This window comes from Canis lupus, chromosome 3 (genome assembly GCF_003254725.2).
Source record: "Canis lupus dingo isolate Sandy chromosome 3, ASM325472v2, whole genome shotgun sequence".
NCBI lineage: Eukaryota > Metazoa > Chordata > Mammalia > Carnivora > Canidae > Canis > Canis lupus.
In genome coordinates, this window is record NC_064245.1 from 65,545,260 (window position 1) to 65,561,142 (window position 15,883).

At 40.2% G+C, this 15,883-nt stretch overlaps 1 long non-coding RNA gene across 3 annotated transcripts in view; it reads left to right on the top strand.

Annotated features, from left to right (window-relative positions):
- Positions 1-15,883, top strand: part of LOC125752094 (uncharacterized) — an 84,531-nt gene that overhangs the window by 20,707 nt on the left and 47,941 nt on the right. For 2 of the 3 annotated variants that reach the window (XR_004814722.2, XR_003132386.3), the window contains exon 3: positions 3,892-4,065. This is a non-coding gene — a long non-coding RNA (uncharacterized LOC125752094). Of the gene's footprint in view, positions 1-3,891; positions 4,066-12,655; positions 12,841-15,883 lie in introns of all 3 variants that reach the window. The other variant, XR_004814724.2, reaches the window with a different exon arrangement.

Sequence of the window (15,883 nt, forward strand, 5' to 3'; positions counted from 1 at the left end):
CGTAATTCCTCAGCACCAGCCACTGTCTAGATTCTGGGCTTCAACTGGGGATGAGATGGATAAAAAACCTGTATTTTACAGAGATATCCCAACAATACAAAGAAAAGCAAATGAAGGAGAAATTGTGACTGGTAGAAAGTGTGAGGAAGAAAATAAAACACATGGATGTGTCAGAGAATGATGATGGGACAGAGTTTGGGGAATGTTTTTCAGGGAGGTGGTCAAGAGAATTTTAATGTATGCATTAATTTAATTTGGTGATGCAGGTACTCCCTATGAACTGTAAAATATTCCAAAGTATATAATTAAAGCAAAAGGGAGTTGCTTTTTTTCCATTTGATTTTTATTTTATTTTTTAAATTTAAATTCAATTTGCTAACATATTGTATAACACCCAGTGCTCATCCTATCATGTGCCCTCCTTAATGCCCATCACCTAATTACCCCATACCCCCCACCCAACAACCCTTTGCTATTTCACAGAGTTAAGAGTTGCTTTTTGACTCCTACTCCCCAGTCTTCCTTTCCAGAGACAAAAACCAAAATCAGTTCCTTGTGTATTTTTGTCCCAATATTCTATGCCTGTGAGATCCTGTGTGTCTGTGTGTAAAACAGAGGTGATACTATCTTGTGACACTGCCTGACATATTACATTTTTCACTTTACAATATTTCTTGGAGAACTTCCCATATCAGCAAGATAGTTGCTCCACTTATTTTTTAGCAGGTTTTACAATATTCCAGCATAGGTCCAGCATAGGTCCAGAATACTCACCTCTAATTCTCAAATCCCCAAAGCCCTAAAAACTTAGTTTTACCCTACATTTTGACATTCACACTTATCTAGCAGCAACACTGACTTGAGCTGATATGAAAATATTTATTGTTTTGGTAATTCCACTTGGTTTCATGGAGTATGCTTCAGAAGGATGAATATATTTGGTTGCTGGGCATTGTTCAGGGTCTGCTAGAAATAGGAGCATATATCATACCTGGTTTATATTACTTTACTAAAATAAAAAAAAAATCTCATTCTGAGTCAAAACTGGCCCCAAGAATTCTGGATAATAGGCTGTGGACATTTATCATTTTATTTCAACTGTCCTTATTGATGGACATTTTGTTTTCAGTGTTTGTTCTTACAAATAAAGCTAATAGGGATGTCTGGGTGGTTCAGTGGTTGAGCGTCTGCCTTTGGCTCAGGGTGTGATCCCAGGTCCTGAGACTGAGTCCCTCATTGGGCTCCCTGCAGGGAGCCTGCTTCCCCCTTTGCCTCTTTGTGCCTCTCTGTGTCTCTCATGAATAAATAAAATAAAATCTTTAAACAAAACAAAACAAATAAAGCTAATACATATATGATTTCATGCCTGTGTGGCTTACCCATAAAGTAAGTTCTTGAAAGGGGAATCCCGTGGGCCAAAGTGTTGGAATATTTATAATTTTGCTCAGTTTGACCAAATTGTTCTTGTGCTCCCACCAGCACTGTCTAAGAGTATCAATTTTCTCTGTCTGTGGGCTTTTCATGTCTACAGAGTACAATCAGTCCTCAATCATCCAGTGCTTCATTAGCTGGAACTCTTCATCAGCCAGGGCCACACACTCCTGAATTGATGAGACTTGGTGACAGTGAGACCCACAAGGATTTAATGACAAGAAGAGCAACTGGTGCTTAGCCGTATTTGAGTATCAGGTGGAGTTGACTGTAACCTCATTCTTGGAAAATAGGCAACTAGGTACACTGGATGTGGTTTAATGACAAAGTCATGCGACTCATCTTTTAACCAACAAGCCAGATGCTAGGCAGTGATAACATTGTGGGTCACCAGGTTTGTCTGAAGTGAAATGATTGTGTCATGTATTGTTTCAGCAACTGCAAGGTTGCCCTTGGTCATTGAATTAGAACACAAGTCATTGCTTGTCTTGACAACAAAGCTCACTATTGAAGGAACATAGTTGTAATGGAAGGATCTGGGTTCAAATCCTGCCTTTGCTGCCTAGTAGCTGTGTTAATTTAGGCAAGTCACTTGACTGTCCAGAGATTTGGTTTTCTCACTTGTTTAATTAGAATGATACTCACATAACATTATTATTATTATTATTATTATTATTATTATTATTAGGATTAAGTGAGATGAATGTATTTTAGATACTGGACATGTAGTAGATAGTAAATGGCTGGTTTTAATTTTGAGGTCCTGAACTAAGAGGTTTTACATATCTGTTTTTAAAATCTCACAATAAAATAATAGGCCCACTACATTAGATTGGTTTTAAACATTGAGCAAGGTTTGATATAAATGAATGAGTCCTAGGGAGATAAATCCCTGGGAGAGCAAGGAGATGAAGCATGGCTGACAACTGGTCCAGTCATCTATGGAGCCAGCACTAAATGACCTTGTCTGAAAGTGACCAGGCCTGAGGGTGGGGTTTTCATCATGGTTGTATGTAAACCCAGGACAAGCTTTGGGTGAGATTCAAAGCATGCAGTCTTAGAGAGGAACAGAACCGAGGGGACTTGTCAGGCAAGCTATTTTTGTTATTCTGTTATTCTGGGATGTGTGAATACTTATACTTAGGGCTTCTTATTATTTCTACCTATGATATTTAAATAAATGAGTATAAAACAGGATTATTCTGTCAACTACCCCATTTTTTATAGTGTTGGGCAAACTAAATATAGGGACACCTGGGTGGCTGAGTGGTTGGGCATCTGCCTTTGGGTCAGGGCGTGATCCCGAAGTCCTAGGATCAAGTCCCACATCAGGCTTCCTGCATGAAGCCTGCTTCTCCCTCTGCCTGTGTCTCTGCCTGTTTCTCTCTTTCTCTCTGTGCGTCTCTCATGAATAAATAAATAAATATTTTAAAAAATAACTAAGTATATACTAAATAGCTGGATACCCCACTTTCACAATCCCTGAATCATTCAGTTTGTGATTCTTAAAAAAAAAAATCATTTAGGGCACCTGAGTGGCTCAGTTAGATAAACATCTGACTTTTGATTTCAGCTCAGGTCATGATCTCAGGGTTGTGACATCGAGCCTCACATCAGGTTCTACACTGGTTGTGGAACCTACTTAAGATTCTCTCTCCTTCTGCCCCTTACCCACCACTCCCTACTGCTGGTACTCTCTCTTTAAAAAAAAATACATAAAAATAAAAGCCATGTGTTTTCTTTAAAGAAAAACAAGTATTTATTTTTGAGCACTTGTATTGATTCTTTGCACTACAACTGATGGTAAATGACATTTGTAGATGTCTTCTTTAACCAAGCACTTGAAAGTATAGTGGCTAAGCATGCATTCAGTGGAGTCACGCTGACAAAACTCAAATCCCACACCTGCCACTTACTGGTGGTATTATGGCTTTGGGCAAGTTATATAAACTCTCTGTTTCTCCATTTACTGCTCTGTATAATGAGAATGATAATACTAAAATCAGCCTCAAGGGGTTATTATGAGGATTAAATGCAAACCAGAACAAAACAAAACATGTGAAGCATTTAGAGCAGTACCTAGAGCATGATAAGCCTTTTGTAAATGTTGGATAGTATTATTCATTCCCAAAGTGAGTGTTTACTCTGTGCCCAGAATTGTGTTAAACAGTGAGACACAGGGGTAGTGGCAGTGTTGGTCTGTGATTTAGTTCAAAACTAGCACCCCTGTTTTCTGAGTTTTGAAACAGTGGGGAAGTAGACAAGAGAATCAGCAGATAGAGAACCAAAATGTTAGATTTGTTATTGATAGTCTATTCAGAAGAACATATGTTAGAATGAGATTGGAAATGGTCTTGCTAACTCCTAACTCCTGCCTTGGCCTTGGGGTAGCACAACCTGGTAAGGTTTGAGTCTATAGCCTAAGTCCCCTAGTTTAAATTACTCTTCTCACTACTCCAGATGGGGAAGGGAAGATAAAGACCAAATCTCCAGGGTTTGAGGTTATTGTAGATGAGCTCCACCCAATGGACCAATGATACTGCCAGCAACGAGGTGAATGACTCTACCCCAGAGAGAAGTTAAGGTGTAACAAGAAACCAGAGCATGGAGAAGAGGTCTTCCTATCTGCTAAAGGTAAATGATTTCTGTTAAATTGTGTGAAATTAGGGAAAGGAAGTCTGGCACATCCTCAGAAAATAATAGTAATGTCAAATGATACCTCCTCTAAAAAGACTTTTTATCACCATCATCTGATGTTTTCTTCACAATGATCACATAAACCAAAGGGAAAGAAGAAAACTATCATTAATTGACCACTCACAATTTCTCAGGCAATGCACAAATGCTTTACGTGCTCTCTCTCAGGTCACCTCACCTTCTCAAGGTCAAAGAAGCAGGACTGGAATGCTACACATGCAACTACAGGCATGAGAGGAGAGAGTAGAGGGTTCATGGCAAAACAAACCCCACCCCATATGATTCTTGAGTTTGTATACATGTTCTCTCCAAGATAATTATCATAATTCACATTTGTTTGGTGCTAAGAAATAAGAAAAGGAAAAGAATTTCACACAACTCCTTCTGATACATTAAATTCTTTGATCTTTAAGACAACCCTTTGAAAGAGAATCAGTAATTCAGCATACAATTTTGAATGCTCACTCCATGAAGGGCACAGGGCATGGGCTCTGGGCTGTAATGACAAGCAAAAACAGACACAAACCCTTACTTCGGGGGAAGTTTCAGTCTTTATAGGTGAGAAATGCCATCAAGCAGCTACAGTGATGAATGTAGAAGGACAACTTCTTTGAGTCTGCGAGGGTTCAGAGACATGTCTAGGAAACTGTCTGATAAGGAAAGTGCTGGGGAGTGTATTCCAGGCTGAAGGAATAGTGCATGCCAATGTCCTGTGACTGAAGTCAGAGGAAAGAAAGCCAGCAGGTATGGTTATCTGTCTGCATTTTACAGATGAAAAACAACCTCAGAGCAAGGCATGGGTTACCAACATCACCACAAGTGAGTGGAGGAGCAATACCTAGAATCTTATAATTAACTCTCAAACTCTGTCACAGTGAGGTCTTCCTCCATGCTAAACTTGTCTTAGCAAGAAGAAAAAGCTGGCAGGGGTGCTGTTGGTTAGCTTTTAATTTCAGTGAGAAGGAAGCTCATGGGTGGATTGACTGTTTTGTAATTTCAACAAAGGCACCAAAAGTGTGTAGTGAGAGCTAAATTGTGTTTCCATCACCCCACCTACTTGCCACAAACAACTAATGCACAGTGGTGCCTTCCCAACTTCGTGGCAGCCATATTTCTCTTTGTAATTTCTTTTTCCATTCTTTTCTCAGCTTAGCTTCTCAGAACTTTTCAAAAACCATGAGGAAAACTCCACCTATTAGAAAAAACACAGACTGTGTACTGAAAGGGCAAGGACACACACACACACACACACACACACACAGTGGTGCCTTCATTTATCACTACTTCTTTCCACCTCCACCCCATCCCACCAAACCTGTGTTCTTAGCAGACTTTAATAGGTGGCTGTGAGAATCTGCTAAAGCTAGAACTTTGGTACCTTTCCTCCTCTACAACCATGTTGCACACATGTTTACATGCATTTCTCAGGCCTACTCCTGAGTCTCTCCTTCATTCTCAGTGTCCTTTTAGACTCTCGTCTTCTAACTCCTTGATTTCTTTTTTTGAATGTCAGTCCCTCCTTAGGGGCTTCAACAAGCTCAGTAACTATAAAGAACTGTTGTCTGAGGATAGAAATCTTGCCTGCATTGTGTGCTTATGCCACTTACTAGCTCTGTGAACCTCTAGTCTTTCTGAGCATTAGTTTTATCTTCGAGATATCACCTATTGTTAAGATTTTTTTTAATAGTGATTAAATGAATTAGAACAATCACAGTGGATGATGTGTGAACGACAGTTGCAATTATTAATGAATGTCTCTGAGTCTCATATTCATTGCCTATAAATTAAAGATGTTAGACCTCATGATCTCTGGTGCTTTTTAGGTGACAAGGTCTCTGATTCTTGGTCACTCATCATCCCTTGTGTTCTTCTTCGACTTGTTCCCTCTCTAATTACATCCCAGTCTCTTCCAAACACAATAGGCTTAGCTCAGGGCATTGTGAGGACCAATTCAGTTTATAGATGAGATGGGTGTTGGTAGTGTTTCTTTGCATCAAGAGTGAAATGACCCATGCCAAGGCAGGAACATGGTTTTTGAAACTGTAAGTGCTAAGTCCCTAAGGATGAACATATCTTTAAATTATAGAGCGAGGGGAATAGGTGACCTTTGAGGGGTTGGATCAGAGGAGAGTAGACTATAGGAGCATTTCAGAGTATTAAACACTCCTTTGGGATTTGCTCCCAAATCCCCTCACTGGCCTGCTGGACTGTTTTCAACCTAGGACTCGATTTCATTAGCATCACTGAGGATTCTTTTGGGCCTCCTTACACTGTGCAAAGAAATGAGGATCTCCTAGGAAGGTGGGGCACAGAAACAGAAAGTGAAACAGCTTCAGAGCCAGAGAAATCAGTGTCCTTCCATCCCAGCTGTGCCACTTACCTGCTGTGTGGGCTTTGGCAGATGATTCAACCTTGGTATTCATCATTTTCCTAATTTATACATTTGAGAAAAATATAAGATATGTCTTAGAGTTGCATTGAAGATTACATGATACACTGGCACCAACATGTGCTCACAACAATCATGCAAGATAGGCTTTGTATAACTTGGTATAGTGTTGGCTTAAACACTTAGCAAATGAGAGAAAGCACTATGGTGGGATGATGACCATTATTGGTAATCAAATCTAATTTCTGCCAGGTACCAGCTGTCATTGTAGACAAGTTTCTTAACATCTTTGTGTCTTATTATTTTCATCTGTGAAGTAGGTATAATAAAAGCTATAGTTGTGACAGTGAAATAAATTCATTTATGTAAACAGCTGACATATGGAAAGTATGATATGTGATACCCACTTTTTATAGATCTAAGATAGCAAGACGGTGAATGTAGGTAGATTCTGAATTTGACTTATTAGCTGCAACAATGTCAAAAGTATGGGTCAGAATTGAAATTCCTTGTTTTCCTTTTCATGGCTATAAAATAGCTGCTGCTTGAGCTCCAAGCTTCCAGGTTTCATAAAACACAACCCAAAGCAGGAAGGAAAGAGATGATGGCCCAGGAGCTTTCCCCCTAGTCAGCTATTTTTTTGTTTGTTTTTAAATCCCCAGAAATTCTAGACTCCCCCTTATTTCTTATTGGCTAGAATTGACTAACTGGCAAATGTGAATGAGATTCTATGACATAAACCAGTCATGACCTTCAGGGACTGGGCAAATTGCTTCTGAATCAAATGAAAATCATGCTAGCAGGTAAAAGGGAACATGTTTGTTTGATAGCCAGTGAGCAGTATTGGATCCATTTTTATTTTAGAAATCATGACACAGGATTCCAAGACGTAGAAGTGATCTAGCCATGACCAGATTGGTGGGAGGTGTCAGGTTCTACACTGGAGTGTAGATTCTCTGACTCCAGTTGCTTTACTACATTGCTGCTTATCTACTTCTTTGTTAACAAGAAAGAACAACCAGAAGATATCGTATATTATTTTCAGGTTAAGGCATTATAGACCACTGTTTTAAAAGGTAAATGTGACCTTTTGGAAAATTTGGGACTAGAATCTTCAAGTGTGGATTGTTAGTTCATTTAAGCAGTAATTCCTGGGTAGACACTATCTTCATCTATCCATCCACCCATCCATCAATCTTTGCCTCCTTCTTCCTTTCATCCATTTGTCATTCATCATCTATTCTTCCATCTTTTTATTTATACATCCTTCTATACATCTTCTATCATCTATCTATCTATCTATCTATCTATCTATCTATCTATCATCTATCTATCATCTATTTATCTATCTATCATCTATCTATCTATCATCTTCATCATCATCCTTATCATCTGTTTGTCTGATCTATAACTGGTTTTTCCTCTTTCTCCCCTTCTTTCTTTTAATTATTCACCTACTCAGCCATCTATCCCCCACTTACCAACTGCCTCATTGTATTAAGTGTTGGAAAATGTAACAATGAAAAATACCTATTATTTACTCTCAAGAAGTTCACATTCTATTTAACAGGCAGGCATTTCCAATGTATCCAGTACCAAATGGGGCTCCAATCTGTGTGCCCAGTGTCCAGTTTTAAGTGACCTCCTTGGTTGGGTGGACAAGAATTGCTTAGTGTGCTTTTTCCCTGAGACCAGTAAGGCTGTGCAGGTGGCTCAGCACATAGGCCAGGGCCCAGTAGAGCACCCAGTTCTGATGCAGCTGTCTTGAAATTCAGCACACTGTCTTTGGCATGAGCAAAAACTCTTGGAGTTCTTCAGATGTTTTAAAACACCAAGTACATTTTGCAAAGTGTTCTCCCTTGAATATTTAAAATCATGTTTTATTTAAGGGAAATGACTTTCATAAATTTCTGACCCATTTGAGCTTTATATCATTGTAATATTCTTTAAGAGCCAATTCGTGTCCAATAAGGCTTTTCACCTTGTTTAATGACTTTTTAAAATTCTCTTCTCTTGCAATCAAAACTGTATAAGCCAATTCGAATGCCAAAGGGTTCAAGTTCAGTTCAGAGTGCTCAAATCATGAATTCTGAGAGAATTTTAAGTTGGTTAAATGAGTTCTGCTCATCCGTATTCAACTCTGTATTTCTAGCGATTAGCCTAGTGTGGACTCAATGCGGGCCCCACCTGAAGTTGAAAGTAGAGTTTTCACTGAATATTTGAAAATAGTGTAAGCATACCTTGCCTTATGCATATAGGAGATATCCTAGGAAGAGAAACTGGCTTATGTTTCTAATTCTGAGCAACCTAGAAGGTAGAAAGTAAAACCAAGTATCTTTATCTTTATTATGCTATGTTTTGCCATGATCTTATGTAGTCTCTGGAACAGTCCCAGAAGGTAGATATTACCTTCACTTTGCTAATGAGGAAACTCAGGCTCAGAGAAGTTAAGAAATTGACCAAAATCACACAGCCAGGAAATGGCAAAAAAATATTGTTAGGTCTTCTGAACCCAAACTTTGAGGCCTCCTGAGTTTCATTTCCTTCTGTGCCCTACTGGATCCATAAACTCCACTGAGGTATGGCTGAGGTCTTCCTCCTAAGCAATGTGTCAGGTACTTCATATGAGCACATTACTTCACTTAATCTTTGCTGTAACTTCCTTTTACAATTGAAGAAACAGTCTCTGAAATGTACATTACCTGTCCCAAGTTACAGAGCAGGGCCAGGCAGACTTGGATCTGGATCCTGGTTTCAACACTGTATTTGTTCCTGAGGCTGCTATAACAAATGACCACAATCTTGGTGGCTTCAAACAACACAGACTTATTTTCTTACAGTTCTGGAGGCCAGAGGCTGAAATCAAGGAACCAGTAGGTCTGCACTCCCTCTGAAGGCTCTCAGGGAGAATTTCTCCCTTGCCTTTCCCTGCCACTGGCTGCTATTGGCATCACCTGGCTTGTGGCCACTTCTGTCTCTGATCTATCCTCCCATTGCCTTCTTCTCTGTGTGTCTTCTTTGTATCCCTTATATGGACATGTGTCACTTGATTTAGGGCCTACACAAATGGTTCCAGAGAACTCCTCATCTCAAGATCCTCCACTTAATTATATTTTCAAAGACATTTGTTCCAAGTGAGGTCACATTCACAGGTTCTGGAGGTGAGGCCTTGCATGGATTTGTCTTTTTGTGGGAATTGTTCACTAGCTGTTGACTACAAAACTAGACCCTTCAACTGTTTCTATAGAATGTTGGTGCCAGAAGTCCTAATCTCACAGCATTGTTGTGGTAGAGAAGTGGTAGGTATTGATACTGCTCAGTGTTTCAGCACTGAGTACTCCCAGTTCACAAAATCTTCATCAAATGTCACATCAGAGGCCACAATGGTAGATTCTTACAGCTCCACAGACACACAGGCAGGGAGTAGGTGTCATCCACTCTGCAAATGAAATGAATAAATACTTTACCGGTAAAAATTTACTCCCCAGTTTTGACCTAGCAAGTTCTCCCATCTTGTATTCTTCCTCAGTCTCTCCATCTGCCACATTAGGGAAGCCAATCCTAGAAGTTCGGTTGTTATTCAGAAGGCATTTTCCCTAAGAAACAGTCTCTTGCTTGGTGGCTTGAAAGATGACAAAGGCTTTCCAGAACTGATCTGAGGCTAATCCATAAATGAATGCTTCTGACTTCCATCATCATATGGAAGCCTGCAATACAACCTCACTTCAGTGGGGAAGTATGTGGGTTCAGCCCAAACAACCAGGGAGATTTTGTCTTACAGACTTTTGGAAATAAAATCTGTTTCTAAGGAGGGAGAATCTTTGTATTGATGGGTTAATGTGAGCCAGCTCTGTCGCCCTGGAAACCCAGGTGCACAACAGCACAAGTTGACCCAACCCCCTTTCCCCCTTCCTTTATTCCTTTTTTTTCTTCGTTTGCTTTCTATTTTATCTTTCATCAAACCCCTAGCATCTCTTCATCATATGCAAGGATATGGATTAGGTCCAAGGGGTACATTATATGGGCTCAGATGATATGGATATGGGTAAATGATCACTATCTGACACTCATAATAGAAGATTTAGAGTATTCTGGGGCAGTGAAACACTAGTCATGTCTGGGGGAGAGCAGGTGAATTGGGACTGGCTTATAGAAGATGCAGTGTTTGAGTCTGATCTTGAGAGATTCAGAGTATTGGGGTGCCTGGTTGGCTCAGTCAATTAAGCATCTGCCTTTGGACATGATCCCCAAGTCCTGGAATTGAGCCCTGCATCAGAGCTTCTTGCTCATCAGGGATTCTGCTTCTCCCTCTCCCTCTGCCTCTCCCCTTGCTCATGCTTTCTCTCTGTCTCTGAGATAAAGAAATAAAATATTTTTTTTTAAAAAAAGAATGCAGGCCAGGCAGAGGAAGTGGCGTATGCAAGTGTCAAAAGCTAAAAGGTAAATACTAATTTCAGGGAAGGTGGGTCATTTGCTATAATCAGAGTATAAGACCATAGCAGGAACCAGGACCTGAAGGAACAACCAAGGGTGCTACACTGAAGGCAAAGGCTATCACCAAGGGGTCAGAAGCCAGTGAAGATGGATCAGAGGGGAATTAGTCTCAAGTCAAGGAGATCAGTGATGATGCTCTTTGACTGGTTTATATGCTTACTGTTTGCCAGGCATTCTTCTAAGCATTTTCAATATATATATTCACTGGTCCATCCCGTACTACAATCCATGTATTCTTTCTTCTGGCAAAAAAAGAGTGAAAGGGTCACCCAGCTAATAAATGCCAGAGCTGGAATTTGAACTTGAAGTATGTCCATGACAGTGGGAGTGGGAAAGAAGAGGTGGAAGTTCTAGGACTTGGGGCCCAGTTGATGAGAAGGGAAGGGAGGTAATCAGGTCTTCAATTCCACCTAGGTTCCAGTTATGGCTATAAGATCTGCTCTTCCCTCACAGCTGTCCTCTCCTACATCCTGTCACCTAAGTGCTTGTGCAGCCAATGTCCCCAGGCCTGGCCTCTTCCAAAGGCCCTTTACATTAAGGGAGTATCAATGCTATTTGTTGGTATAGGGGTTTAACATCCAGACTCAAGTAATCCAGATTACTGGGTTTGTTACTCTGCTTTCCCCATCTTAGTTCCCTGCTATTCAGGGCATGATTATTGGACTAGCAATAATAACTAGTTGGGGGACGCCTGGGTGGTTCCACAGTGGAGCATCTGCCTTCGGCTTAGGGTGTGATCCTGGAGTCCTGGGATCGAGTCCCATATCCGGCTCACCGCAGAGAGCCTGCTTCTCCCTCTACCTGGGTCTCTGTCTCTTTCTCTGTGTCTCTCAGGAATACATAAATAAAATATTAAAAAATAAAAATAATAATAACTAGTTGGAAATTCAGAATCTCAGGCCCCATCGCACTTTCTTAATCAGAATTTGCCTTTTATTGGCTGGTTCTGACATAGGTGAATTCTGTGGTGCGCTAATATTTGAGAGGTGCTGTTTTTCTTGCATAGCTTTGAGTAAATTATGTAATGCCTCTTGGTCTCATTTCCTTCATCTGTAAAATGAGGGAGGTGATAGCATCTTCCTGATAGGATTATTTGAAAGAACTAAGTATTATTTAGTTCAAGAATATAGAACAAACCTCAAAAAATAGTACTTATTGCTGTTACTACTTAGTTTTTTTTAAACATTTTAAAAAATTTATTTGAGAGAGAGAGAGAATGAGTGAGGGGAGGAGAAGAAGGAAGGGAAAGGAACAATCAGACTCTGCTGAGCACAGAGCTCCACAAAGGGCTTGATCCAGACCTGAGCCGAAATCAAGTCAGATGCTTAACTGACTGAGCCACCCAGGTGCTCCACTATTTAGTTCTGATAAGGACTAACTTTTGCATGCTGACTTACAGGTTACAGAGCACAAATTTTATGATCTGAGTGAGTTATTGCAACAATCTTGTGAAGCAGATGAGGAAGGAGGCACTGAGAAACATCATGATGGGCCCCAAGTTAGATTTTAAAGTCTAGTTCAAGCATTCCATTTTTAGGGGGTATAGGACACAGTTATATAGCTGCTTTTATTATCTTTGGTCAGAGCCATTTTTATGGCAGAGATTGAAAATCAGGAGATCAATCTCTTAAACTCTGTTTTAAGCCAGCAAACTTTTGGAAGCTTCTGTACAGACAACCTGCCAGTATGTCAGATCTGAAGAGACCAGGAACTCTTGCAGTGTCTTGGCTCCTCCAGACCCATCTTCATCATCCTCTCGCCTGCTCTGTGCTCAGGAGACTGACCAGTATGGACCACATCAGTGGGTTCCCTTGTCTTCTGAGTTCTGGGTGAGTTTCTCCAACAAGGAGCCCTGGCAGCAGGTGGTGGGTGGGAGGTGAATGATGATGGTGTATTTATTCCCCCAATCCCTTTCCTGAAGGTCATGCAATGTGGGCTGCATCTCTAAAGACACTGTTGAGAGGTCCTCTCCATGAAATTACTTACCTTTTCTGTGGTTCAGTACCTGTCTTTCCAGAGCTAGTGTTGGAGGCAGTTGCCTGCTGTGCTCTACCAGCACCTTTTATGCTTTACCCTCACCCAGCTCTCACCTACTAAATCCTTCTGCTATGACTTGTCTTGAATGAGTCATGTTTCCTACCATGACCTGAACTGATGGGGTGGTGGTGATAGGGTGGTATTTTTGTCTTCTAAAAGGAAAAGTGAGTCTAAGAGAAGGGAATGATGCATCTATCATCACATGGATGATTAATGATTCTAGAGCCAAGTGTAAAATCCAATCACATGAGGTCCAGTTAATATTTTCTTACTGACTGATGTTCCCTTTACCTTACTTTTCCCTTCACTTCCTTTGCACAGGTCTCTTCCAAGGCTTCAAAATTAATTTGATAATCCTAAATTTGTATGCTATTTCTCAAAGAGAGTTCTTGAATTGCATAAGTCTCGAACTCCACACAACCAGGAGCCTTCCCTCTGAAGGGAAGTGTAGACATGTATTTGGCTGGACTATGAAACTTAGCTTTAGCTAAGGGAGAATGAAGGTCAAGGATTCACTCAGGGAATCCCACACTAGAAAACCCAATGTGACTCTCTGGGACCTGCCTGCTTCCTACCTGTTGCTGGCCCTTCACTCATGCCCTAAGTGGTACTCTCTTTGTTCCTGGCTGCTGTGGATGGTGACACCACTGCCCCTTCTACTATCATGTTGCTAAGGAATCACAAGAATTCTCCCAATTTTTTTCGGTAGATTTAGAATAAAAGCATATCAAAATATTGGGGTCTTCAGCATATGAACTGGGTTAGGAGCATCTACTACATAATCCTGTTCTTTACTGATTTGGAAATGGAGAGAGGTATCCTATTTCCTCTTTTTTGTATCTCTCACTGGCCCATCTCTTAGATATTCTTCTGGAAATGGGCTCTAGAGTCACCCTCCAGAGTTACCACAACCTCTGTCATCCTCCCCTTGCCTTCTTTCCTTCTGAAAGGCTCCTGGGACAAGGTAATGGTGACCAGGGTGGCTAGAGCAGCCACCTAAAATAATGACCATAAAGTGTCTTGAGAATGAAGCTCATCCACAGTGTGGCCACATAATTGCAAAGAAAATTGCCCTTCACCAAAGATTCATAGGGAATCATTCTCCTCTCATTTCTTACTCTTCCTCAAACACCATGCTCTGCCCACCCTATGTCCCTCTGCCTCTGCCTACAGCACTTTCCTCTCCATTCCCTGACTTCCAAATAAATAAAAATGCCACTGCTTGCTTCCATAAAGTCTTTAATGATTGACCCAAGCAGGATTGAATTTTGCTTACTTCTGAGAACATATTTAAGTAAAATAACGTACTCATTGCCTTATATTAAAAAAATGTGCTCGTATCTATTTGTAGTGTTCTTTTTTTAAAAAGATTTTATTTATTTACTCATGAGAGACACACAGAGACAGGCAGAGACATAGGCAGAGGGAGAAGCAGGTTCCCCATAGGGAGCCCGATGCAGAACTCGATCCCCAGACTGGGATCATCCCCTGAGCCAAAGGCAGACACTCAACTGCTGAGCCACCCAGGCATCCTTGTTTGTAGTGTTATTTTGTTTGTATATTGCTTTTACATATATTAAAGCCCTGGATTTTTAATTTATTAGACTAATATTATTATATCAATTTTTTAGATGAGGAAACTCAAGGGCAATGAGTTTTTGTAATTTTTTCTATTATTGTTCAGCTAGTAAATGGTTTCACTAGTAGCAGAGCAATAATCCTTAATTGTAATCCTTGCTATACATCAGTAGAAGGAGGAGGTACAGAGTCTGGGATGAGGTATTCCTGGATCTCCACTACACTGACCCACTCATTAATTTCATGATCTATGGTCTTGATTCCCTTAGAAATAATAAAATTTGACAATATAATTTAGTAGAAATAATGGGATGTGGAAACTTGCATAATCTTGGGCTCGTATCTGGGGTAGTTGTTTACCAGCTAAGCAAGTGACATCTCTAAGGCTTTTTCCTTATCTGTATAAAGGAGTTTTAATATTAATGGCATAAACTGCTAGTCTTTTTTTTTTTTTTACAATATCCATTCTCCCCTTTCTCCTTACGAATAATTACCAGAGTATAGACTATATTTTCTAGCCACTCTCACAGCTTTTGACTAAGCATTGTCCAGTGATACATATGGTAGCATGTCACAGGTCCCTATTTGAACTTTAAAGAGAAAAAAAAAAAAACAGGTGTATATTCTTTGACCTTACTTTTTGCCTTTTGTCTCCTTGCTGGGTGGAATGCAAGCATAATGACTGGAACTAAAGCAGTCATTTTGGACCATGAGAAGACCTTGAAATGGAGGTGACACCCAGAGGAGGCTGGGTTCTTGAAAAATTTTTGGAGCAAAGTCAATTTACCTTCTCACATTCTGTCTTAGAATTTATGATGACAGAGGAATGTTAAGACACTCTTAGTTCTTGAGTCCTTACTTTTAGCCAAACCTCATCTTAACATACATCATACAATACTTTTTTTTTGTAGGTTCATTATAAGTATTAGATATATCTATATCTGAGGTTGTTCTTCATGGAGGTACTAAGAGATACTCCAGTAGTGTTAATTACTGTAAGTCCTGCCTTGGACTACTGAGTCTGGGTCTCTGATAGACCAGCTTCTAGGACCTGGTCTGCTTTAGAGGTGATTTTGATTCCTCTATCATGAAAGGCTGTATATAGAAGCAGAAGGTTCAGAATCCCAAGTGTTCCATTATTCTCTGGCTTTATGGTTGTATAGGTAATTCTGGCTAAGTTGACCACCCAGATCAGCTTAGAAAAGAAAAACAGAGGAATAAGAAGTCATGGATGGAGATAAATGGGTTGGAAGGTTA